The following is a 24,803-nucleotide window of genomic DNA, read 5'->3' on the forward strand; positions in this document are numbered from 1 at the left end:
CTAATATGCAGAGCTAGTTCCTATTCTGCAAGAAATGGGTTTTAAGAAAACAAACAACTAAATAACCCCCCCAAAGCCCATTGTTCTGGTTTAGAACCAAAACCAGTAATTCAGTATTTCCCACGGAAAGATTTGTCTCCCCCTAACTTGTTCTGAAGCAGATACACTGTCAGTTTTCTATTTTTCTTCCTTCCAGAAGGGTGTCTGAGCTGCTCCAGCTCCTGAATTGAAGGCAGTCTTCTAAAATGGAGGCAGTTAGAAGGAATGCTGTCGGGTTTTCTGGCTCAGCAAATCACTCCCCGAATCAGAGGCAGACTTCCCTGGAGCCACTGCTACCAGAAGTCCCCCATCAAGCTAGTCTGCTAGCAGGCAAGCAAGGTTCTGCCAAAAGTAACTACTTCAACTGCTTCCAAGGACTTCATGTCCTTGGCATGTTTTTGCTTCACAGACTCTTGTCAGAAGGTGATCGACCAAGCTCCCACTTCCTTTTTACAGAAGACACCGTGGTTTATATCTAGGCAAAAAAAAAAAAACCGTTGTTTTCTCTCGTAGGCATCCTAAGGACTTTTTTGAAATTAAATCATAAGCATGTATATTTTAAAAGTGTTTTGCTTATTCAAATTCATGTCCCTACTTGAAAGTAAAAGGCTTGTTATTCTCAAAACGTGGCATCAGCTTCCTCTGAGATGTATAATTCAAACATTTTGAACTTAAGTGCAAGCCTTTAATGTCATAATTTCTTAATACCAATGCCACAACTGTTTAGACACATAAGTCATTTGATTAGAGCTTTATGTTAGTTTTATATTAAACGAGGAACCATAATTAATAGGATCATGCTTAAGTCTCTTCCTTACCAAACTTAAAGATCATATAATCTCTCCAGAGAAGAGAATGTTTTCGCAAATGACTAAATTGTAAGATTTTTCAACAACTTAGCTTGTGGAAAAAGACATTTAAGCTGTTAGATAGGATTGAAACGGGATTTAAAATGTAAAATGTCTCGTTTCAGATATGGAGAGAGAATCCCAGTGAACCTTGTTTTGTGTTTTCAATATCCGCCTTTCCCAGCTGCAGATGAGAGGTAAGGAGAGGAGCATGATTTTCCCCAGAGTCATCCCTTTTCCTCCTCCTAGCACCATTTCGTGGAAGTTACAGAATGAAGTCAAAGCTCTCTGAAAGATATGCTCAGTTTTAAAATTCTCTCTCTCATTTTTTGCATAACTCATGTTCATTAACCATTTCCGAAAGCGGAAAACTTGTAGGGAAGTAGAAATCATCCTGCTGTCATAGCCAGCCTCTAGGAATGGAGTCTGGCAGCTGGGACTGGAGGAAGTTCAAGAAGTTTGTGGGCTCGTGCTGTCCAGACCATGTTTCCTAGTATGACTGCAGCACCCCTGTTTTAATTTAACCTTGCTCTGCAACGCTTTGAATGAACGTAGTGCCAGTGGGGGCTTATTCTTAGAGTAGCTCATAGCTGATGCGCTTGCACCGTTTCAGTGAATGCTTGTGAACGTGGGCGCCGTAGTGCGTGGAGACATTTTCACAAGCCTCTGAGTACATGCACATCAGTGTCAAGCGTACCAGTGTGGACCTCTAAATTGGGGTTGTCCTTGGCATATGTCCATGGCAATCTTTACCATCTGCGCTTGTGCAGCCTAGGGAGAGGCTCCCTGCTAGCTGCCCTGTCTGAGGGTGAAGCAGACACATGCACCACACGGGGCACCTCGTGGCCAGTTCCTGCAATGCCCTGACAACTCCCAAGAGGTTCAAAATCCCAGCGATAGCAACGCATCCCTCTATCTTTCTATGTTCCATATAGCAGAGTCACTGTTGTCAAGTCCTTGAGCCTGGGAGCTTTTATCTTCTCCTGATGGAAATTCAATTCTGATGACTTCAGTAGGAACGGAGTTAGGCAACTATAGCGTGTTTCAGCCGTACCCCTGATATGCTGTAGCCTTGTCCACAGATTGCTGGTTTGCTTCAGAGCTCTTAGCCAGAATCCTCTTTTTTTTTGGTGCAACGTAAATACGTTTGTTCTCTTTCCTTCTACCCTGTGCGAGGCCGCACAGTGATACCCACCTGTCAGCCTCTCCAGGTGAAAAGGGCACTATTATGCTAACCTTTCACCCTTGGAAGAATACAGCCTAGCAGGGAGTCATCAAGAGGGTGTTGAAATAATAACTTGTGACCTAGAATTCGACCTTCAAATTATTTGCTTAAACTTCAAAATGTGGGAGGAGGAGAGTGTACTTCAAGCTATCAGCTTCCGTGGGGCTGAAAAGAGAACTGAGCACTTATTTTTGCTTGCAGTTGCTCCTTTAGCTGGTTCTGTAGTAGCACTTCAGCATTAAATATCCCTCCCAGAACTCTGCTGACATGATTAGCAATAATGGTCAATTAGGTGTACCAGGAAGTGAGGAAGGGGACTGACAGAGATGTCAATTTTAGCACCAGTGGGACAAAAGAAAATTAATGTTTGCTGAATAGAAAAGATTTAAGACCCTAGCAGGGAAGGGAGGAGAAGGAAAAAAATGTAAGCCTTTGAAAAAAGAACTATAGAAAATATTTAACGATGCTTTTTAGGGCTTGCCAAACAAGCAAAGTGCATTATAGCGTTTTCACCTGCTGGTTCACATGGATTTGACTTCTGATTCATAGTTACATAATGTGTTTTGCAGCATAGGTTTTAAGAAGGCCCCGAAGGTAAGTGGATCCATGGGCCATTGTGTTGTTCAGGAACAGAATGTGGTTTTGTGCTCTTGATGGACGTGGAAATTTGCAGCAGGTCAGGTCTGAGCTGCTGAGGGATTAGGTCAGTATCAGCTCTGGATGCTGCCTTGAGGCAAACTGCATTTTTCACAGGAGGGGGAAAAGGGAAAAAAAAAAAAAAAAAAAAAGAGGGAATACCTGAAACTTAACTAATCACCTGCTATTGAGCAAATGTAGCATGAACTCTTCAGCACCTCCACTTTGCTTTATAACATACAGTTAATTATATGGCACATTTGGTTGGAGCGTTTCTAATCCTCGCAGGATAAAAGTGATTCTGCCCGGCTGTGGTTGAGTTTTTGGGCTTTCTGTTAGTCTGTTGGGTTTTGGTAACTGAGCTGGGGTGTTCAGTTACTGGGTGATTGGCTTAGTTTTAGGTAAGTTGGAAGCGAGCTCAGAGAGATGAGTTTCAGCGGGGAGAAGGATGAGCGTGGGTTCGTGAGGGGTCTACGTAAGCAGTGCGACTTTACTTCATCGGTGTTTTATCCTCAACAACACAGATCTAGACTTACTGACTCCTTATTTGTATCAGCTGAAGACTCCTGTGCTTGAGAGGTAGATATAGGAAATATATAGGAAGTGGGCTACCTCACCTGAGATAGGTTGTGGTCCTATTTGCTCTGTGTTGTTTTTTGTTCTCCTTTTGGGGTAACTACCCTGCTGGCATAACCCAGTGCTGTCTCTAGGCTGTTAACTAGCGATATTCGGACTTCTGTTAAACCCTTGGCTCAAACTTCTGGTTGGCTTAATCTTTGTGGGGCCTGTGGCTGGCTCAGCGTGGGACCTCGCAGTCGCTTTTGACAGGGCAGGTGTTTCTGACTTCTGCTCTGTGAAGCCTCTGCCTGCGGCGCAGCTGAGCTTCCCCAGCCAGGCTGCTGGCAATCCCCTCGTGGCTCTTTCTGCTTGAAAGAGGTCCCCTTCAGATGGAAAACAGATGTTTCCAGACAGAAAACAACTAAGTAAAGAAGCTGCAAATGGATCTGGGGCTAAGGCAATGTTCTTGTAACTTTTAAATTAAGAGAAGGTTTAGTGGCGACTCTCAGCCAGTGTTTCCTGCTGTAGATCTTCACAGACGAGACCCTGACGGGAGAACTGAGGCAAGGGCGGGAAGTGACTCACCAAGGATCGCCAGCATCAGGACTGCTGACTTCATTTCTTTAGGTCTCAGCTAGCTGAAAATAACATGTAACAGGGAGTCTCTCCTAGAGCTCTTTCCTCCCCTCGTGCCAGTTCTTAACTTTCACCCCGGGAACCTGCCCTCGCTCTTGCCTTAGACGTCTGCAGGCAGGCTGAACGCTGGCAGTGGTTAAGCGTAATAAATGGAAGAAAGAAAAGCCAGAAAGCTGCTGTAGCATTGCTTTTACCTCTTAGGCTTTGACATGTCTGTCACACTGCGGACAGCAGCTCTGAGGCCCCGTGGACACACAAAATTGATACCTCTGTGCTGCTCAAGTTGCTGCATCAACGACACCAATGAAGCCAGTGCTTCTTTTCTTTTTTTTTTTTCTTTTTTTTCCCCCTCCCTCCAAGGGATATGTGCCAAACAGCGCTGGGAGGGCAGAGACCTCTCCATTAAGTGTTGTGGATGTATTAAGGCCAGGGCTGAAAAAGAGCATTCAGGTTGAGCAAGTTCAGTTAGCGGGGCAGCCACGAGCATTGTCTCTCCCACAAGCGCTTTCCTTTATGATCCTGCCAGTGAAGCTGGGGCTGGCTTCAGCTGCATCCTGCCGGCTGCTCGGCTCAGCACCGCCAAAGCGCGCTGCGCGTGCAGGTGCTGCCGCTGCTGAATGAAAGGGGCTCTTCTCTGGCGCGAATGCGTGTGAGGGGGGGACGCTGCGGAGCAAACAGATGAGCTATTCAAGTTATTCTTTTTTTTGCCTCTGGGAGCTGGCCTGCGTTCTGGGTGCTGGCTCGATCTGCGCTGACTTGTCTGATTGTGGGTATTCTGGATGGCAGTCAAGAGAAAAAGATCTCGCAGGTCTGCAGTTTGAGATGTCTTACTCATTCTGGACCTAGGACACAGCATATACTTTGACCTAAGATGAAAAGGCACAAAAAAAGTGTTAACGTTTTAAATAAATTGCAAGTCTGAATTTGGTGACCTTTTAGGCACATCATAAAAGGCATCAGTTGGCTGGGCTTTGAAAGAAGGAAAAGTGAATAATTCTCAAGCAGGAAAGAGATGGGAGAGGTGTCAGCTGAGTTCTTGAGGGGTTAACGCTGCTGGGATTTAATTGTGTTCTTACCCTCTGATGCTAGAGCACTTATAGCCTTGCATAGGAGTCATTTTGGTTATTTTTAAGTTGAAAGCAAACGGAGGTTTCCTACAGCATTCGGTTTAAATGGTCAGAGTACAAATAAGGCTGTGACCCAGGGCAGGCAGGGGCCCAAGCAGTTACACGCCTCTAGCATGTCCTTATGAGACCGTTCAGCCTATCCTCTGCGGTGCTCCTGTAGCACCTCTAGGCAGGGACAGGCCTCATCCCTCTCTGTTATTGCAGTATTATTCCAAGGACTCTCGTTTGTTTGTTTATCTCTAAATCGGGTCTCTCGACTGAGCCCTGCCTGAGCCCATAGTGCCACTTGGCAGAGCTGTGCGATAGCCAAAGGAGGCTGCGCTAACGTTTCTTTTCCGATACTGCTTCCCGTCTCTGTGCCATCAAAGGCTTCAGCCTTCCAGTAACACGGAGTCTATAGCAAACCATTAACTCCAGCGCGTCTAAGAACACAAACAAGAGCTGGCGCTGCTTAGTAAAAAGAAACAGAGGAGGATTTTTCTATGTCCCTTGCTCCACCTTTTACTTGGCAATAACACCTTTCAGCGTTACTGTGGTCCGTGCTCCCGGCCGGGCTCGGCGCGCGGGCTCCCGGCTCTGCTCCCGGCACGCCAGCCGCCAGGCAAGCCGAGAGGCGCAAAGTGATCCTGGGCGCCGTCGATTTAACATCTGGAGCGTGAACCTCTGCTGAGGTCGTAGTCTCAAGGGCTTATGCACTCGTGAGGGGCTGCAAACTGTAATTTCTTCAAAAATCAGAGCTGGGACTTCTGTGTTACTCTGGTTGCTGGAGAGTGTAAAGCCTGCCACGCAAAGCAAAGGGCAAGACTTTGCCACTTTCCCTGGCAGAGCTGAAATCCCAGGACTGGGCCTTACTCGGGGATCTGTGAGTGCTCAGCAGCCTAACCTGGCTTCCGGTGATATCGGTGGGAGCAGACTTAAACTAATATTCATTGTTTTTGGAAGCTTCACTTCTTCCTACTTTGGATCAGGTTTAGATTTTTGTCACCCTTTCATGGTCAGGCGCAGGAATGTCTCCTCATAACCGTGTAAAAGTATTTTAATGTGAATCACAGAATCGTTTAGGTTGGAAGGGACCTCTGGAGATCATCTAGTCCAACCCCCCTGCTCAAGCAGGGTCCTCTAGTTATTTAGTTATTTATTATTTAGAATCATAGTTATTTCTTAGAAAGTGTGATTTAAGACCCAGTAAAGAAAATCCATGTTTGTTGAGAATACTTGCTTACAGCTGTGACACTTACTGGATATAAATCGATATTTCTGGTGACATCACTGATGCGTTACAGCCCTTCCCTAGGCCTCTGAAACACCATCACTAAGAAAATATAAGGCCTTACTGAAGAAGCTTAGCTAGACTATTTTGAGCATTTTATATTGTTTATTGTTGTCCTGAAACGCTGAGCAGGGACTTCTAAGGAAGAGCTAGATAGTTTAATCCACCGCATTTGGATAGCTTTGGTGGCTGTTTCTTTTTGCAAGCCTTTGTCCTGAGCTGGCGAAGCAGGATGTAGAGGTCTGAAGGCACAACAAACATCTTCCACTTCAACCACGGCAAGTACCTCTTGGGAATAACTTAGTGCAGATTTCCGAGTGTCTTACCGAACGGAGAGAAGCACCTCTGTCCGCGCTGCAGCCTGCTCCAAGTTAGCCAGAGAGGTGAGTGCTAAATCCTTCTTTCTTAGACTCCCTCTAAAGAGAGAAGCTCTGGAGTTACATTATGTTTCTCTTAGGCATCTGGTAAAATGAATGTATGGTAACACCTTTTTCAAAAAAAATCTCGGTTTAAGCACTGCAAATTCTCCCTCCTTTCTTTCCCCTCCGACAGGATCCCTCTGAAAACCCCTTAGCAAGTGAACGGGTTGGAGGAGGGTGGTGCAGGTAAGCTCACGAAGCGTGCTTCTGAGCTGCCCTAACGGCGCCGCAGAGCACAGGGGAGCAGCCAGCCGCTGCTGCTGCTCACCCACTTCCCTTCGGGGCTGGGTTTAGCGCTGCAAGTCTTGAATTCAAGTTCTGCTGGTAATCAGCTCTTGAGTCATCGCATTATTAACTCAGCTGGGATTCAGCACTCACCGTTTAAGAGGCTGACTTGTTTCACAAATTGAGGTTTTTGTTCCTTTGCCTGTGGGTGGAATTAACAAAAAAAAGGAGGGGGGGGGGGATTAAAAGCCAAACAGTTATCAAAATTCACAAGCTCCTTACATGCTTTGCAAGAACATCACCCAAAGTCCTTTTTCCATTTGTATAACAGCAGTTTCCTTCCTCCCCTTGTATTTTCCCGGGGACTCGAGGCATGTAGCAATGCTTTGTTTGTGTCCGTGCTAATGAGTCAATACTGCTCATGTTCTCAGAATGAAGCAGATGTGTATGTATTGCAGACATTTATGTGTTATAGGTGGCAAAGGCTCATTTGTGATAAATTCATCCCTAGCGGTGGGAGTTTTCATCTACATTGTCACCTTTATAGTAGTTAAATAAGTGTATGATTGAACTCTATTTCCAAACAAGCAGCAGGCGTTCCCTGCAGGGAAGATGGGACAGTGTATGTCAGGGAAAACTTGAAGTGAAGCCCTTAGGCTGTCTTCTGGATCATGCAGCAAATCTGCTACTTAGGGCTAGAAAGTAATAGTTTTATTTCCTAGTAAATTGAGGTAATAGTTTTATTTCCTAGCAAATTGAGGTGTAAGTGAGCAACACTACTCAGCTGTGAAACAGCCATGATCTTGCTCTTCAAGTTCCTCTTTTCTTAGTATTTATTTTTCCTGTAAGTTTTCTTGTGTCAAAACATATTAGAAAGATAAACTCTGTAGGAGCGTACTGTCTGTTATCAGACTAGCTGATGCACCTGGGAAGCAGACACACTTAATAAGCACTCAAGCTCTCAAAGCAGGAAACTTCAAGTTAATATTGATTAGAAACAATTTTTCTCATTGCAACTGCTGCAGCCCAGAGTGTGTTGTCATTAGCGCTTTTCTTGTTAAGGCTGTCGTCTTGATTTTGTTTATTTATTAGGAGCTCAATAAAAAGATGGTCAAAATGCCTTTCACTTCTAACATTAACAAACCTAATTAATTGGAATACATGTGAAAGCAATTAGGAAAAATCTAGCTACACACAGATGCAGAGCCATGCCTGGACTGATTGCTGAATGCATTAAGAAAGGAGATAACTTTCACCTGCCTTTAACAAAATGCAGTGCAAGTAGGAAGAGTCTGAGATGCTGCAAAATAAAATCTGAGACTTGTGGGGGGGGGGGCGACTTTGACATCCTAATAACTCTTTATGCATTGTATGTTCTGCTTATGTTGTCCTGCCCATGTTAGATTGTCATAATAAGTCATTAAAACTGGTTTCAATAGCCTAGAAAATAAGAAATCACTGGTGTTACTTTTAGTGTGAGTTGTGTGGTATGGTAAATACAGTTCGGGCTAGGTATCTTAGCGTTAGAAATACAGATTCAAGGTTAAGCGGCTTTGGGAAAGGGCTGCACTTCTGGTGTCTCCTGACAAGCCCATGCGTTAGCCTTAGTTCTCACTGGGTTTAATTGCTGATTATTTAAATGCTCAGATATGGATTTTAAAAACAAAGGCATTGTACCCTCATCTGGAAAGAGTGGTCACGTGTGACAGGCTGGCCTCTGCGATACCGCTGAGGACATTGCCCTGGTTATCTGAGTCCTGCTGCAATATCCTGTTATGTCTGTACAGGAACATCACTAATGCTACACCTGACTGGCAAAGCCACCTGCTTACAGAGCGGAAAGAGTTATAAACATGAAATATCTATATTTAAATTCCTGTTACCTGGTCCCTGTTTCTCGCAGCTTTATGTCCCCATGTGTTGCTTTCCTCGTGTGTAGCTGCTGAGGCCCCAATTCAAATCCTGCTAAAACTAATGGGGGCTCTTTTGTTAACTCTAGAAAGTAGATCAGTCCCTAAAAGATGGACAAAGACTTCTAAGGCTCCTGATCCTAGTGAGGCTATTATGCCATTAGCTATCGAATGTGTACTCTGCTGAGCAGTGTCATTAAACATGCATGAACTGTTAGCATCTCCATTTCCCAGCTGGGCAGCAGCGTGTGCTGCTTAGGGCTCGACATGGCAGCTTGAGTACAACTCCAGGATTAGGAGACTCCTTGGGCTCTTTTTTTCTTCTCATGTGGTCAAGACCAGATGAACTAAGAAAGGCCCTTAAAGTCGGGCAAGGGGGCGAGAGCCATCTCAACTTAGCTCTTGCAATATGCTCTGGCTCAAGGGCGGATGAACACACAGACACTTTCAGGCTCAAACAGAAATGCAGCCCCTTCTCGCCGTTCTGGGGAAGAGCTGTTCTCCTCCGCTAGGCAAGCGATGTCCCTGTGGAGCATTGCAGGCAGTGATGGCTTGGTGTCCTAAGAAAAGAAGCCGTAAAAGACGCGGGGGTCTCCATTTTCTGTCTGACACTTGTGCAATTACGTAGCTTTTGTGGCCTCAGTTTGCATATCAACATAACAGGGTTGATGCTGTTCTGTGTCTGGAAAATGAATCGAGCTTTCTAAGCCACTTCAGGTTCCTGCAGTAGAAGGGCAAGGTATTGTGCGTTAGAACAGGTTAGCCTTCAGGTCAGGTACAGCCATGTAATATACTGACTTCCTTAAGATCTAGGAAGAAGTCACTTTTCTGGCTGCAGTGCCCAAATATCAGTTGAAATGTAAGTTAAATGCAAGGGGCTTTGGGTGCCAATCCAGAAAAATGAAGGTGCTTGGTCATGCTCAGGAGAGGCTGGTACCAGTGAGAGCGCAGAGGGATCGTTCCGAGTGAAAGGACGAGAGGCATGGGAACAAATGGATAGAAACACTCCATGAATAAGCCTAACCTGGAGACTGGAAGGTGAAACTCCTCTGAACAGCAGCCCAGAGCTGGGGGGTTGAACTGGCTTCAAAATGTAGCAAGGCAGGTTCATCTAAGGGCTTACAGGATGCAAACACCTGCAAAAACTAAGGGCTTAGTTACGATGCAGTCAGCTTGTTTGCCGTTCTTCTGTTCTAAAGGGCTCTGAGGCCAAGTTTTTCTCTGATACTGAAATCAAAAGTACGTTAAGCATTTGTATTTCTAAATAGAAGTGTTGGACACACCCTTAAACACTTCAGCCTGTCAAACACCTGAATGCCACAGAGGACTGTAGGGCTAAACATTTTGTACACGTAGCGTCAATCAGATTATTGGACAAAATTTGCTGGTACTGGGGAGAAAGCTTACAGGTGATAAACCACTCATGAATTTCAAGCCCAGTGCACAGAGGTATTTTAACAAACTACCAATAAGCAGGTATCCAATGTAAGGCGGAAGGCTCTTTAGCGGGAACAGTATGTGATCACCGGAAAGAAAAAACCATGTTTCTCCTGTGGTAGCGCTCAGACCGCCCATATAAGCAGTACAATCTTCTGCCCTCCGTAACATTGACGTATACTTTCAAAATCAGGAGTGTTTTCAAGGTTTGCCACAAGATGTAACAAGGCTCTTCAGTTCCTGTGATTTAAGGGTATATCTTTGGCTCTGGACTATTTCCATGCCGTATACTCTTTTAATGGATTAAAGGAGCCAGAGGTTAAAGCAGCATGTCCTACTGCTGCAGCTGTTTCTTAGGGTGCGATTGTACTAAATTGACTAGTGGCCAAAAAAGCATTCCACAAGTAAGACAGAGGCAAAATTGGGCTGGCCAACCTGCCTGCCTCTCTGGATTGTGGGAAAAACTTCGATGTGCCATGAGCCACAGACAGATGCCACAAGTCTCTGAGGAAAAGGACGGGCTTTGGGAGCCCCTCTGGCAGTGACCGAACTCCGTGGCTCCTGTTCCCGCATGGGCAGCCTGGGGCACAGCTCTGCTTCAGATGTGGCAGAGATGATGCAGGGTAAGGACCACCCCTGTTCCACAAGTGAGTTATGGCATGGATAATTTTTTCAAGGCTAAAAACTCAAAAGGTTGAAGAAATTCAAGGTCATTATCTGGGATAATTGCTTATTTCAGTCAAAGGAAGGGAGTAGACAGGGCTGCAAATAAAATAGCGTCATTTTATCTAAAAGCCAATCCGGCGTTTAGTACAGTCCAGCACCAAGATGCTTTGGGAGTGTCTTGCTTTGCCTAGGAGAATCTTTTCTTTCTAAAGTTCTTCAACACTGATCTCAAGGCAGTCCAGAAATGCCTATTTGCAGATAGCTAGAGGGCCTTACTTCTGATTCAAAGCCCTTCTGGAACATGAGGGCACCTCTGAGGGTTCCCCTTCTAAGGAACTGCTGCCATTTATACTCCCTAAGGATAGCATCTATTCTAATATGTTAATGCAATAAGTTTGTGCTCTGTCGTGACTCTGTAAATCGTTCCCTCAACGCTTTCACTGATACAAAGATACTGCATTAAACAAGTTTACTTCTGACCTTCAAATTTTCCAGCCAGATGCAAAGTTTGTACCTTGAGACAATCTTTGTAATTAATCTTCCCAACCTGCTGTGAAGAAGGTAAGTAATAGGCATTAACTGCAGTCCAAGGATTGAAGGACAGAAATGAGATGCAGAGCTATGATATGTAAAAGGTTTTCAGCCCTCAGACTGAACTGTAAGCAGACAAAAATGCTGCATTATCCAGGTCTTCCTCCTTCCCCCAGAAAGTGGCCAGGAGTCATGTAATCATTGACTCCTCCACCTTTCTCTGTTTCTCTGTAGCATGACAGAGGTCACAGCAGGGGCCCTTTAAGCATTAGGAAAAGATGTAGGGATTAATTTTGAGATTAACGACCCTGTTATTGAAGGTCTGCTGCTCCTGGTAGGCAGTGCTCCAGTGCTGTCGGAGCATAATTCGCGTTTGCTGCTGCAGCCTATGTGCAGCGCTGGGAGGAGGAAACCAGTACCAAACTGGACCTCTTCCTTCCACACCCCCAAGCGAGCCCCCTTTGGATTTCATGCCAAACATCCAAGTGATCCTCGTTTTGGGTATGTAGCTCCCTGTGGATGAGACCTCCTGATGCAAGGGGACTGGAAGAGGCTTCCAAACGAAGCGCTTGGCGCAGGTGTCACTGACAAGGCCCTGCAAGATGTTCTTACCTCTTTCTCTGGCTTTTTGAATAATCTAATGTCCAGGGCACTGGACATTTGATTATCCAATATCCAGGGCACTGGAGCTGCTTTAGGCAAACTGCAGTCGTTCACCGAGATCTGACCACAGAAAAATCCCTCCTCCCCAGAGCGCTGCCAGTCCCAGAGGCGAGATGCCGTAGGCAGGTGAACCAAGCACAGCGGAAGGTTGAGGATGAAGAAGAATGTACCGATAATATCGTGAATGCAATTTCACACTCAAGACTGGGCAGATGGCCAGCTCCTAACCACAGGGATTTTAACAAGTAACCTTGCAAGCTGTGGGTCTTTGCCCATCAGTCTAATACTTCTTTCCTGCCAAGGCACGAAATCTTAGAGTGCATCCATAGGTCTACCTGGGACTGACGCCTTGTGTATCTGGAGAGGTCCACTCTCCAAACTGATTCCTGGCCTCTATGTCTATGAATGGTCCTTCCTCTGTTACAGTCCTGGATCTTATTACCGTGTTATTTTTTTGTCAGTGTTGCTGCTGGAGCTGCTATAAAACATTTCTCTTGCAGAGGGAGAGAGTTGGCCTTTGTGTCCATGGAAAAGTAAAAAGGAGAAGTGAATGGCAGCCTTTGGTAAGGATGAATCTTACAAATATTGGGGGCTGATCAATTAATCTTTTCTTCTTTTGGCATTTTTTTTTTACAAAGTTCAAACTGCCATTGGTGCCATTCCAAGTTTTAATTTTCCTGTACTGGTGAGGATACACTTGAATAAATTGCTGGACTGTTGGGAACTCATTGTGCCAGTTTACTACCTCATGCTGCAGTTTGGCTTACGTTTTCCTAGTGCTGATGAAACGGTCACTCCCAAGGTCAAGGCCACTCCTGCCAGCCACCATGAAGCTAATTTCTACTGGTTTGTTGCTTCATGAGAGACTGGTTGTCTTTGCTGACTTCTCTTGTTACTACATGCATTTTCTTTTCCTCCCATGGCCTTTACTGAAATCTCCGTGAATATTCCAAATCTGCTCCTGAATCTCTTTATTAATCCCGGGTTTCTGCTGCTGCTTTCAGATTTTCCTTTGTGTACTCCTGTGTCCTTTCTCACACCAATTTCCTTCCTCTCATTTTCCTTTTTCAATCAGCTTCTGGTAATTCCATGTGTCCATCTGTAAGACTTTCAATATCCTTCCCATCAACTTCAGCGCTTTCCAAGGCCTTTAATCTGTTTTTTAAAGTAAAGAACTGTCAGTGTTTTTGCTCTTGTATTCTCCTCTAAGAGCTTGTTTAGCCGCTGGCAACCTCCTGGTTCGATCACTGTCACCATTTCCTTTTCTCGTCCCTCGTTGCTTCCTTGTAGACAACCCCAGACTCCGTGACTGAAGCGCTCTTCCCTTTTCCCCAGACCTCTTCTCCCTAGCCCCCCAAAACCGAGCCCCCATTGGATTTCATGCCGTATGTAGCGCTCTGTGGATGTGCTCTCGCTGTCTTCGTTCAAAGCTTCTTGTCCTCACCATTAAGGCTGTTTTCCTATCTCCATCTCATGGCCTCCTCTCCATCTGTCCCATAGCCCCCTGCCCCAGCTTGCGTTGCCTCCACTGCTCTGCTACCCCCCATGCATGAAACAGCCGGTGTCACTGCCTGCGAGCAGCTCCTGTCCTTTACTGCTTGTCCCACGGCCAGTTTGGGCTCCCCAGCCTTTACTGTGCTGCCAAATGCCACCCAGGAGCGCTGCCCAGCGTTGCTTTGCACAAGCTATTGAGGGTCCTCTTGGGCTTTGTAAAGGTTCCCGCTCATCCCTGGCAGTTTTTTAGCTATAGGCATAGTCTAGCTGAAGCTGGTCAAGGCCTTTTTCAAATTTCTTGCCGTCAGTCTTGCTTTGTAGTTACGGCGACCCTTAGCTGGAAAAAAAATCAAGAGACATTGGAAGATCATGAAAAGCAAACTTTACTAGGGAATTAAAGCTGTGTAGATGGAAGCATAAATTAAAGAGGAGAAGGGAAAAACAGGGCAGCACCTTGGGTTAAGGCCCGTCCCACAGCACGTGGCTCCCAATGAAGGCAACCTACCTCAGCCAGGCTCTGTTTGACAAGCTGTCCCCCGGCGAGCGTGCGGCGAGGCGGTAATCACGAGCACGTGCGTTGTGGCCGCGTGCGGCGCAAGCACTTGGGTTTTACTGTCCTCTCAGCTCTACGTTTTTAAGTTCTAACCCCAGCAAAAGACTGGCGGCGGCTTCTGCATGTTCGAGTTACAGGGTCTGTTTAGTGTTTTTCACTTGCCACTTAAATTGTTGCAGCTTTCTACTTTTTTTTTCCTCCAAAAGACTCAATTGGTTGCCAGCATCTAGTCTGCCTGTTGCATAACTTATCTATTATGAAAAAAAGGAGAGAAAAATCCTATTCTTAGACCTGGGTGAAATCATTCCAGTGAATAGCGAACTTGCTAAAGAATGAATTTGAGAGACCAAAAACTAGCTGTGAAATTGGACTGAACACTGGACGAACAGGGAGGCACTAGGAACTGAGTCTCTGAAAAGAGTGAATATTTTAGTCGTGCTTTTTAAGAAACTTTACTTTTGAAATAGCTTTTTTGCTTGGAAAAAAAAATTAAAAAAAACCAAATCTTTTTAGTTTGTAGCAAAAAAAAACCCATGAAAACCATGACACAGCAAATTCTGACTGTATTTAAAAAAACAAACAAACAAACAAACAGAAATTGTATTTTTCTTCTATCTCCAAATCTTTATATTGGCAATCCAGTCAAGCACTTTGGTTTCCCAGCAAAATGGAACATGATACGGATGCTCCTGCATCCTCTGTGAAGTGCTTGTGCCTTCATTAACTGCGAAATTGTCCACCTTCTACACTTCTGGGTCCTTGGCCCCACAGGAGTCTGCTGCTGTCTTAGCTAGCTTTATCTTTCCCATTGCAATGTTCATACCCCACTTTGAGCAGAAAATGAGTCTTTTTCTTTTTTCTTTTTTTTTTTTTTTGGATCCTCTAGCTGTTAAGGTGCATTTCAGCTCTTCACGCTGACTCACTGGTATGGTTTATTTATATGACTCCCCCCATAATTACCATACATGCCTCAGAAAGCAGCTATGCTTACAACACACAACAACAGACAACTGAATTACGGACTGCAATGGCTGGTCCAAATTCACTTGGCCCCCCCAGAGCCCCAGGCTCTGACTCCAGCTGCCAGACTCACACTTGGTAAAGATTTCACCGCCCTGCTAAGCTTAAGGTCGCCAAAGTCACCAAATGGGCAGGATTTAAGTTCTAGACCCAGATTTGTAACTAACATTTAACCTGGCTAAAAAGTTTCCCATGTAGATTGCTTCCACGTAGCATCTGCAGAACCAGTGATAAGAAAGACATTCATGTATTTCCTTCTCATCAGCTTTGTTATCCGGATTTTGGTATTTACAAGCGTATTGGCTAAGACAAGCTTGTACAGCTAAGGAGAACCATGTGTCACGTAGCAGACTAGGGGAGGGCATGGAGAGCACAGCATGGCATCCACAGGGGAGCCTGCTCTGCACCATCACAGTCCAGTTGTCTTTTGAAGGAGACTCCTGAATCGTCTACGTTTTTGTTTATTTCTGATGGAGCTATTTCTAACTGGTATGTTTGGTGGTTCTTTAAAAGTAGTTCTGCCACGGTGCAGCAGCAGTTTCTGAAATCTGGATAGAGCTCCTGAGACACCCACCAGAGGAAACTCCTGCCTTAAATAGACTTTCACACTCTGGATACTTCTTCACACTTAGGCAATGTGGCAAAGACCTAGATGCATTACCCATAAACACCCACACATTAAGATGCATCCTGTTCAAATCAGTGAGTCACCTTTCAAACCAAAAGATATTTGTTGAGCTGGAATATTTCAACAAAATACCACAACTTGATGGTTAGAGCAATGTCCCTGGTGCTCAGCAGAAGTCCTTTCTCTGAGTTAAGATGAAGGGACAATCCAAAGATGGGTTTCCCATCTCCTACCTCCCACGTTGGCACACTCTTTGAAATATTTCCTTTCTTATTCATCTGTGTAAGGCTGAATGCGCTAGGAACTGAGCCATCTGAGCAAGCAGGAAGGGACCAATCAGCAAAAAAGCTGAAGTTGTCCACCTGCAGGAAGAACTGGCAAGAGCAGGCAGGAGTGGAAGGGTATTTGGAAGACAAGGGGCTCGAAGGATCATTCCCAATTGCAAAGGGGGATAAAGCTGAGTTGGAGGGCTGGAATTAGTACCGCTCCTAATTTTAGGACTGCAGACCTGTTACCTTAAGCCTGGAGGCTGGGGGGAGGCCCTTTTCTAAAGGAAAACGTGGCCAATACTGATTAGTCCTCCAAACCTTCTGCAACCTGTTTCACACTGGAAAAGGCAACTGATCCCAGCCGCTGAGACCATATGTGAAGTCGGAATGAAGAATCCTCCCTATTCTGATCCCAGACCGCATTAGACTCTTTCAGAGGTGAAGCAGGGCGAATGACTACTGCTCCCTGGCTCAGACGGGCTCTTGGCTTGAGTCCAGCTCTGGTGCCTGGGTCCGACTCCAGGCAAAGACCCTTATCTCTGCCTCTCCTCGGCCATCTATTAAATGGGCATGAGGCATACTTCAGGAATGGTATTTGTGTTCAGTATCAGCCACTGCGTTTTAAAAGCTTGAAATTAATGTTACATTCCGTTGGGGTTTGATTTTAATTCCCCTTAAAAAACGTGCCGGGAGCCCTCCCCTGGCCCCAGCATCAGCTCGCTTCGTGGCAAACAGGAACCTGCTACCGGGCTCATCTATCTCTGCCGAGGAAAGGGCAAATGCTTTCTAACCCGGATATCCTCCTCAAACCTTAAAACTTCAGCAAAGGCAGCAGCATCCTGCGCAGGGCCAGAATTAAGGGCAAATCTTATCTAGAGTCACACTCGGCAGCCTCAGGAAGACGAGGCTTGGCTGCAAGCTGCCAAAACTTGAAGTTTTTTTTTTTTTTTTTTTAAACCCCCGCCCAAATGCGGACGAGAAGAGCTCATTTCCCAGGGGAACTCAGTGCTTCAGGGGCAGCTGCGCGCCCGCCGCCCGGGGATTTCACACCAGCGGCTGCTGCGGGGCCGGGCCGGGCCGGGCCGGGGGGCGGCGGTACCGCACCTGCCGGGCCGCGCAGGGGCGGGCTGCAGCGCGGCGGCTCCGCGCCCCCTCCGCGGCCGCGCCCACCGCGGGGCGGAGCCGGAGCGGGAGCCGGGGCTGGAGCCGGAGCGGGAGCCGGGCGGGGAGCGGGGCTGCGCGGCGCGGTGCTGCGGGGCCCGCGGCGCCGCGGGAGCTGCCGGGGTGAGTGCGGGGCCGGGGGCGGCGGCGGGGCTGGGGGGGGCCTGAGCCCGCGCCGGTTTTTCCGGAGGCGACCCCGGGGCATCCCCGCCCGCCCGCAGCCCGGCCGGGGCGGCAGCGCTCTCCCCGGGGCGCCTCCCCGCGCCGCGCCGCTCCGCTCCGCTCTGTTCTGCCCGGGCGGGAGCCCCGCGGCCCCGGCCCGGCCCGGCCCGGCTCGGCTCAGCGCGATCGGGGTCCCGCGGCTGGGAGGGCCGGAGGGGCTGTCTGTGTGTCAGCCGGCACCGGCTGCAACCAGGACGCAGAGTTTCGGTAACTCCAGCTCTGTACAATCCTAGAGCAAACGGGTAAGAATCACTTAAATAATGTAGTCGGGTTCCTTCCTTAAGTAGGATAAGGCACCAGGCTAATCCCTCAATAAATTTGTCTAACCTTATCTTCTTGAATGCATCTAATAAGGGGGATGTAATTACCTGTTTAAGGCAGTTTCCTCCTTTGAAAGACTGGCTGCAGCATTTAAGTGCACATCATCTAATTTCTGCAGTGGATAGTCATACAAGAAACCGAAGACCTGAATGTCTTGCATTTGTTCACAGATGGGTTTTGTTTATTGCATTTAGAAATTCTCTACCTTTTGGCATAACTCAGGTGTGGGGAAAAATATACTTGAGCTAACATAAGCATGTGCAACCGTAATTCCTGGAATGACACCGGGATTGTAACTGCAGGCTTTCTTTGTGAGATGGTGAAGGTCTTTCATGGAGAGAGTCTCCTTCAGGTACAGCCCGAGAAGGCTCCCTTCAGCTGTACCTTTGGCCCTTCCAGCTCTAGGGTGTGGGTGTCGGTGGCTTTTGAGAGAAGCTTTAGGTTGACTGTTGGTGAGGAAACAAGTTCATGCTTATATTGTCACTTAATGAGAAGAGGTCTCTTCTCCACTGTGATAACTTGGCGCAAGGAGGAGGATGTTTCAAACTATAATGGAGTAGCAGTGAAACTGTTTTTTCACAGACTGCCAAGGAAAGCACAAAGTTTACTAACCTGAAGAAGGAATCTCTTTCCGTGGGAGCCCTCCTGCGTTCCCTCACGAATGCTTAGGGAACCTCCAGCCGAGTGACTGGCTCGACTGCCCTCGCTGTCACCTTGACCCAGCCTCCCTGGACACGGGTGTCTTGAGCCTTGCTATTAATGCTAAGTGCTTTTTCACAGATAGAAGGGCCAAGTGTTATTATTGCAGAAAACTGAATGGCTTTTTCAATCTGGAGCTGAGTTTAATCTGGAGGGAGATCATGTTCATTGTAAAAGACTTAACTTATTAAAGCCTGAATACAAAGAATACCTTCTATTTATGCTTTTGCCTTCCTTGTCTCATCTCTATAGTAAGGGTTTGATCAAAAACTGTGGATGGTGTTGCAAATACTCTTACTAGTTCATTGTTATGGATTTTGTATCAGGTCCCGAGATGTCTTTTGAAAAAAATACTTGCCTTTCTTCTGACTGGAAGACATAAATGAGTATTTCCTAACAAAAATAAGGTTTAAAGTGTTGAACTTCAGATATGTGTGATGGATATGATGAAATACTGAGATACTGTTTTTTCTTTTTTCCTATCAAGACTGCATGTTCAGATTGCTCATTTCTAACAATGTCTTGTTGTCCAGTCCTTGGGTGTGGGGAAAAATGACTCTGTGTGACTGTGCTGGTACCAGTTGTACCAGCTCCTTGGTGTCTGTGTTGCATTGTATCATTTCTGCGGCCACTTTGTTGGAACCTTACTTCTGCCTGGTTTAATAATTTATAAAATGCCTATTGCCTCTAGGCACATTGCATCCAGTAAGAAGAAAAACATCAACCGGTGTTTACTGGACTACTGCTTGCGTAGTTTGAGGTTAACAAAAAATGAAGTCTTTGTGAATGAGGGGATTCTCATTTTTAGCTTATATAAACCCATGAAAATATAGGGTTTGTGCTAAAGCTCTTCTGGGGATGTTAGTCCTTTCCTATCTCCATCCTTACAAACGTAGCTTGTCCTCTGGTGACAAAGTGGAGTTTTGACTGTGACCTTCCTTAAACTAATTTTGGGTCTGATTCTCCTTTTTTTTCTTGTATCTATGAATGTCTGACTTGAGTTTGACAGCTATCTGGTTTTTAACGATGGCAAAACAGCGTTAAAATAATAAAATCAGGTCCTCTGTCTTCACAGAATTAGTTTCTTAGGCTTGAAAGAGGTCAATATCTTTTGGAGGGGAAGAAAATTGTCCTCTCAAATCCAGCAGGCCAAATTCTCTGCCAGATATTTATGAGCCACTATTTTGAATCACTCATTCAGCTGGAGGATGAAAATTGGCCTATAGTTCATCTTGTCTCTTTTCAAACAGCTAAATGATGATTCAGTGACCTCAGCTGGCAAATTATATCACCGGCTAATTGGCCTAAGTGCGCAAAAAGAAAATCTTGCCTGATATCAAACAAACTTACTGCTGCTGTTCTTCACTTAAAAACCCTTTACTGCCCCAGGTAATATTTGCTTTGTTTCAAATATTTGCTTTGTTTCAAATACTTCCAGATTTTTATCATAGCACTGGAAACTGGACGTAGTAAATTCTGTCCATTAATCATACCTACTAATCCTGTCCTGCTCATCTTCGGGAGTTTCCATGCTTGGCAGGTATTGCCTCTTAACAAAACTTGAAAAGCTTAACATTTCAAGCTCGCTTTCCCCTGCGGACAGCCCACCCCTCCTCTTCCTCATCTGCCAGTGAAACCGTGTGCTTTGGCGTGGCGGTTTTGGAGGACGTGGACTCCCTGCTTGGAGCCCGCTGGGGCAGCAGGTGCCGGGAGCGGTCCAGGGAAGCCCGGCAGAGCCCACCTGAGGCTTCCCCAGCAGCCTCTGCCAAGGTGTCTGCGCAGCCCGGGTGTGTTTGCTAGCGCGTGTGGGGTAAGGTGGTGGCCTGGGGCTGGGGACATCTGGATCAGCCACGCATGCGAGGTGGGACATGCGAAACAGCTGGGCCAGGCTGGTGGCTGCTCTGGAGGAGGAACAGGAGGGCGGCTTGTTCTGCTGGTATTAATGGTCAGTCTGACCTTAGTTCTTGTTTGCTTATTGAAAAAATAGTTTAGGGCTGGTTTCTTCTGTGCTAGGAAGACCATAATTGTGGGCTGCAAGCAAATGCAGGTGTAGAAGCATCCAGGCACTGCACATGCATCTCTCATTGCCTAAAGCGCCGCAGGAGTGAGTGGGGATGTGTGAAAGGGGTCAGCTGTTTGCTTTTTGCAAGGCTGTTAGTCAAGTTATACCACCTCCTTGGATGGCCTTGCCAGCTGGCTCATCCTTTAGGGATGTTTAAAGAGGCTTATCGCAATCTTACTAGAAATCTGTTGTCTTCTATTAATCTGCTTGTCTGTCTGCATCTCCTTGCCACGTGCTCCCTCGCTCATTCATCTAGACAGCGCCATTCTGCATGCACGGTTACTGATCGGCACCAGCTGTGCCGCACGCCGAAAGGTGCCTTCTGTCTGTGGCACGTTGGTTTGTAGACTGTTGCTTTTTGCTGTCCAACACGTTTTTTTTTTTCTTTTGATATGTATATTTAAAAATATTTATTTTTTCATAAAGCAGCATTTGTGAAATGACAGCAGAACCTGTGCACTCTGCTGGCTGGGGCAGAGGTGTGGGGGAGCCAGGGTATGTGGGTGGGAATCGGACTCCAGCCCACTTCTACTGCAGGTCCTGCTCGGGTGCGTGCGTGGCTGTGGTTCACGTGGTTGCTCAGTGTGTGAGCGCAGCTTGCCTTGCCTCTAGGAGCAGCGGGAAGGCGCTGGTAATTGTTCGGACATGTAAATCACTGACTTTGTCCATTTTCCCCCTATGAAATCAGGATACTTTTTACTTCCCGGGGTAGCACTGTGGTTCACTTGGGCAGGCAGCACAGAGGGAGGGCTATAGAAAGAACTATGAAACTTTGGGAGAGAAAGGAGAGAAATGAACGCTAGACCCCAGCTTTCATGGCAAAACTGGAAAGTATTCATCAGTGAGAACTTCTTGATGGCAAAGGTTACCCAAGGTTTTGCTTGTCCGTTTTCAGCAGAGAACTGGCACTGCTGGCAAACGATGGCAGGCCCGTTCCTTCCCGTCCTGTTGCCGCGTGACTGCTGGCACACGCTGTGACGTGCGTGGCAGGTCTGTCTCTGCGAGAGGTGGAAGTGGCAGCCGGGCACAGGAGTCTGAACTCAACAGTGCCCCTCAATACCACTGCTAGCTGGGGCAAGTATTGCTTTCAAAATAATGTATTTGTTCCTCATGGACCTTTTGTTTACAAGTCTTGCAAAAGTGCATGGATGCCTTGGTCAACAGAGCCACATAAGCAGCTAGGAAAAAGGAAAAAGAATAGCTCTAGGAGCGCTAAGCCGTAATACCCGTATGAAGCAAACAAACATGACAAGGTTTGATGTGGATCATGTGAGCTGTGGGATGCCTAGCTGTAGAGGCACAGGCAGGAGTCTGGCACGCAAAGCCTTTGGCAAAGGTGGCTTAGCCATCCCTCCTTCTAGGAGCATCATCCAAGTAATGATCCAGGGTACCAGTGATGCTGAGAGCGGGATGAAGAATATGTGCCTTTCCCCTCCACTTTCACTGGAACACTGTTCCTCTTGCACGGCTCGATGGTGTTTGCTTTTCTTGAGTATCACTAGTTGTCAGGGAAAGTGATTTTTTTTTTTTTCTTCCTCCAGGATAGCTGATTTCATCTCATGGGAGCTAGCTGATAGGCACCAGAAAGGTGGCTTGGCATTACTGCTTTATAGCTTTCCATAATTCCAGTAGCAGTAGGACGAAACAAGAAGTGCCGTTATTGGGTGCGTTTTTCTGTTTGTCTTTGAAAGCACTTGATAGGCTGTGATTAATGAGGCTAAATAGAAGTTTAGTAAATGGTAGAGTCAAATAAACCTCAAACAAAAATGGCTTTCACAAGAAGGCTTTTGCTTCCGTGCAAAGTACAGATTGCAGGTTTAATGTATTGCTGTTTGTTTTATAGCTCTCAGAGCGCATTGCGCGGACTGTTCCTCTGTTTTACATAAAGGGAGGAGAAGCTGGAGTTTGTGTGTCGGTAGTAGGAATAGCCGCTATGCAGCGGCTCCTGTAGAATAGGTCTCTGTGCAGACCCTCCTCGAGTCTCCCCCGCCCAGCCCCCAGTTTAGGTTAATATAGTATTTTGAAATTTAGACTGCTGAATCTGTATCCTGGAGACCACTGTGTCCCCATATCCAGATTCTAATTAAAGATATGCTAAAAGTGGCAGGCCAGCTACCACGGCCTTGCAGATCAGAACCATTGGCCTAATCTATTTTTAAAGTGAATTAAACTAGAAAAAAAGGTATTGTCACTCTAGAGCAAGAAGCCGCCTGGGGAGTTAACCCAGAATAGTTGTTCTGCTTTGAATTCACACCCTATCTCGTTTCAAAATAACTTCTCTTTCCCTGTATGCACGCTCTGTAAGCACAGAAGGCAGGGCATGGTGTAAGCCTGATTCTCCAACAGAGGTCAGGGAATATCTTACTTTTCCTGAGGTCTTCTCTGCGCTGCCTCTTGGCAATCAGCACAACTCTGTAGCTTGGGCATCCTTTTCTGTAATAGTTCGGCCCTGCTTCTTGCTGTAGGCCCCGCAGAGATCTGCGCTCCCTTTCCACCCCCAGCTCTGTGGTTTGTTTTTGAAACCCTGACTGCCAGCTCCACGTAAGAGTCTGTATTCCCCTCCTCTGTCGTCGGTCCAGCTTTTGTGTCGGTGGCGCACAAAGAAATGAGAGTCTTGAGCGTTCATCTCCCCAGAGGTCCACAAAAAAAAATTGTGCCAGGATCTTTTGTTGGGCCAGATGGGACCTTATCACCTTTCCCTGGTGAGTCAGTTTGAGTGCTCGGTGAGAGCGAGCATCAGGTGCCTCCTTCGAAGCTGGGCTGATAACCTGAGCTGTGCATAGGTGGCAGGTGTAAATTATTTGCAATGGCAGACTGACTCGCTGCTCTTGCGCTGCGCTCGTCTTGCGTCTGCTCGGAGGAGGAGTGGGGATATTTGCATGATGTTTTGAGCTGTGCAGAAGCTCTGTGTTGTTATATTGCTCCTTCATATTTGTCAAGCTAAATTAAATGTATATAATTTTAACATCTCATGATTCTTTGGGGGCTGACTCATGATTTCTGGTCTGAATGAATCATAGCTCTTGAACTCTGTTGCTAAATTCATTATGCAACAATTACAGGGCTAGAAATGCCACCCTCCATACACACAAACAAGCAAGCAGCAATTTTCCCCTCCTTTTCTCTCACCCTGTGTTGCCAAGAGACCTCCCGTGTGAATTTACTCATTAGCCTGTGTCCCCCCTCTATAGGGGAGGGGTCTGATCAGCACCCTACGTCTTGACACTTTGCCCTTGAGCTGGAAGGAGCAGAAGTAACAGGTTCAGTATTTCTGGAAGAGAAGAGAGGGGATCAGCCTAGGAGGGAGGGTTGGAGATGCACAGCTTTGCTCTTCTGTGCCTGTTGCCTTAATTTGGTCCCATCTGCTATATGTGATGTTATGCTATAGCCATGGCAGCCTCTAATGAGCCGTATAGGAAAACCCCAGCATCAGGCATTGCTCCGTGGTAGCTCCACACAGCAATATTGGATGTTGGCAGTGTTACACCGGCACAGATTCTCCTTAGTTACTTGCTAAGCACCTCACAAGTCAAATATCCTCGGTCTTTCCCCTTCAATGGGTAACCTGAGCCCTGTGCTGACTGTGAAGGGTCTAGTAGTATCCACCGACGTTTTCTTTACTTCATGGTGCTAAGCTGAGATTTGGGGATTTGCACGGGACTCGGTTTTTCGTTACTGATGTCTTGGGTAAGAGTTCCTGTTGTGTGTGAAGCTAAGAGGGGCTTTGTGCTTGATGGGCTTTGCTCGCTGGCTTGTTTCACCCGCCGAAGCTGCTGAAGAGAGCAGTACAGAAGGACCTTCCTTCTGGCTTCTGCCGTCTGTCCAGTTGGATTTCTGGCTTTAAGCTGCCCCTGCTACTTGAATTTGACCTTCACTATCAAAATACTGATTTTTTTTCTGCCATCCAACTGGAACTGCTTTTTGGAGCAAAAGCATTCTGTTGAGTTGCTTACAGACTGGCAGGATGGATACTTGTGTCCAGAAAGTCCTCACAAAGGAGTCCCCCGGTGCCCCTTGCCCTTAAGAACAACTGTTCCCAGCTGGAGTTTGAGCCCTTAAATTTCATTACCTTTGGAAGAGTCTGTTCCCTGGGCAGGTCTACCTCTTTGCACATCCCAATATGGCTGTACACAGAGGAGGCAAAGCACAAGGCTAGCTAAGCCTCATACTCACGGGTACACTAG

General features: G+C 46.5%; 1 protein-coding gene across 2 annotated transcripts in view; it reads left to right on the plus strand.

Annotated features, from left to right (window-relative positions):
- The first annotated feature begins 17,355 nt into the window (after window positions 1-17,355).
- PPP1R16B (protein phosphatase 1 regulatory subunit 16B) overlaps window positions 17,356-24,803 on the plus strand; it is a 71,279-nt gene continuing 63,831 nt past the window's right edge. The window contains exon 1 of one of the 2 annotated variants that reach the window (XM_068912339.1): window positions 17,356-17,438. The gene's annotated coding sequence lies outside the window, so the exon portion shown is untranslated. Of the gene's footprint in view, window positions 17,439-17,634; window positions 17,780-24,803 lie in introns of those variants that run through there. The other variant, XM_009671141.2, reaches the window with a different exon arrangement.

Source organism: Struthio camelus, chromosome 18 (assembly GCF_040807025.1).
Source record: "Struthio camelus isolate bStrCam1 chromosome 18, bStrCam1.hap1, whole genome shotgun sequence".
NCBI classification, from domain to species: Eukaryota; Metazoa; Chordata; class Aves; order Struthioniformes; family Struthionidae; genus Struthio; species Struthio camelus.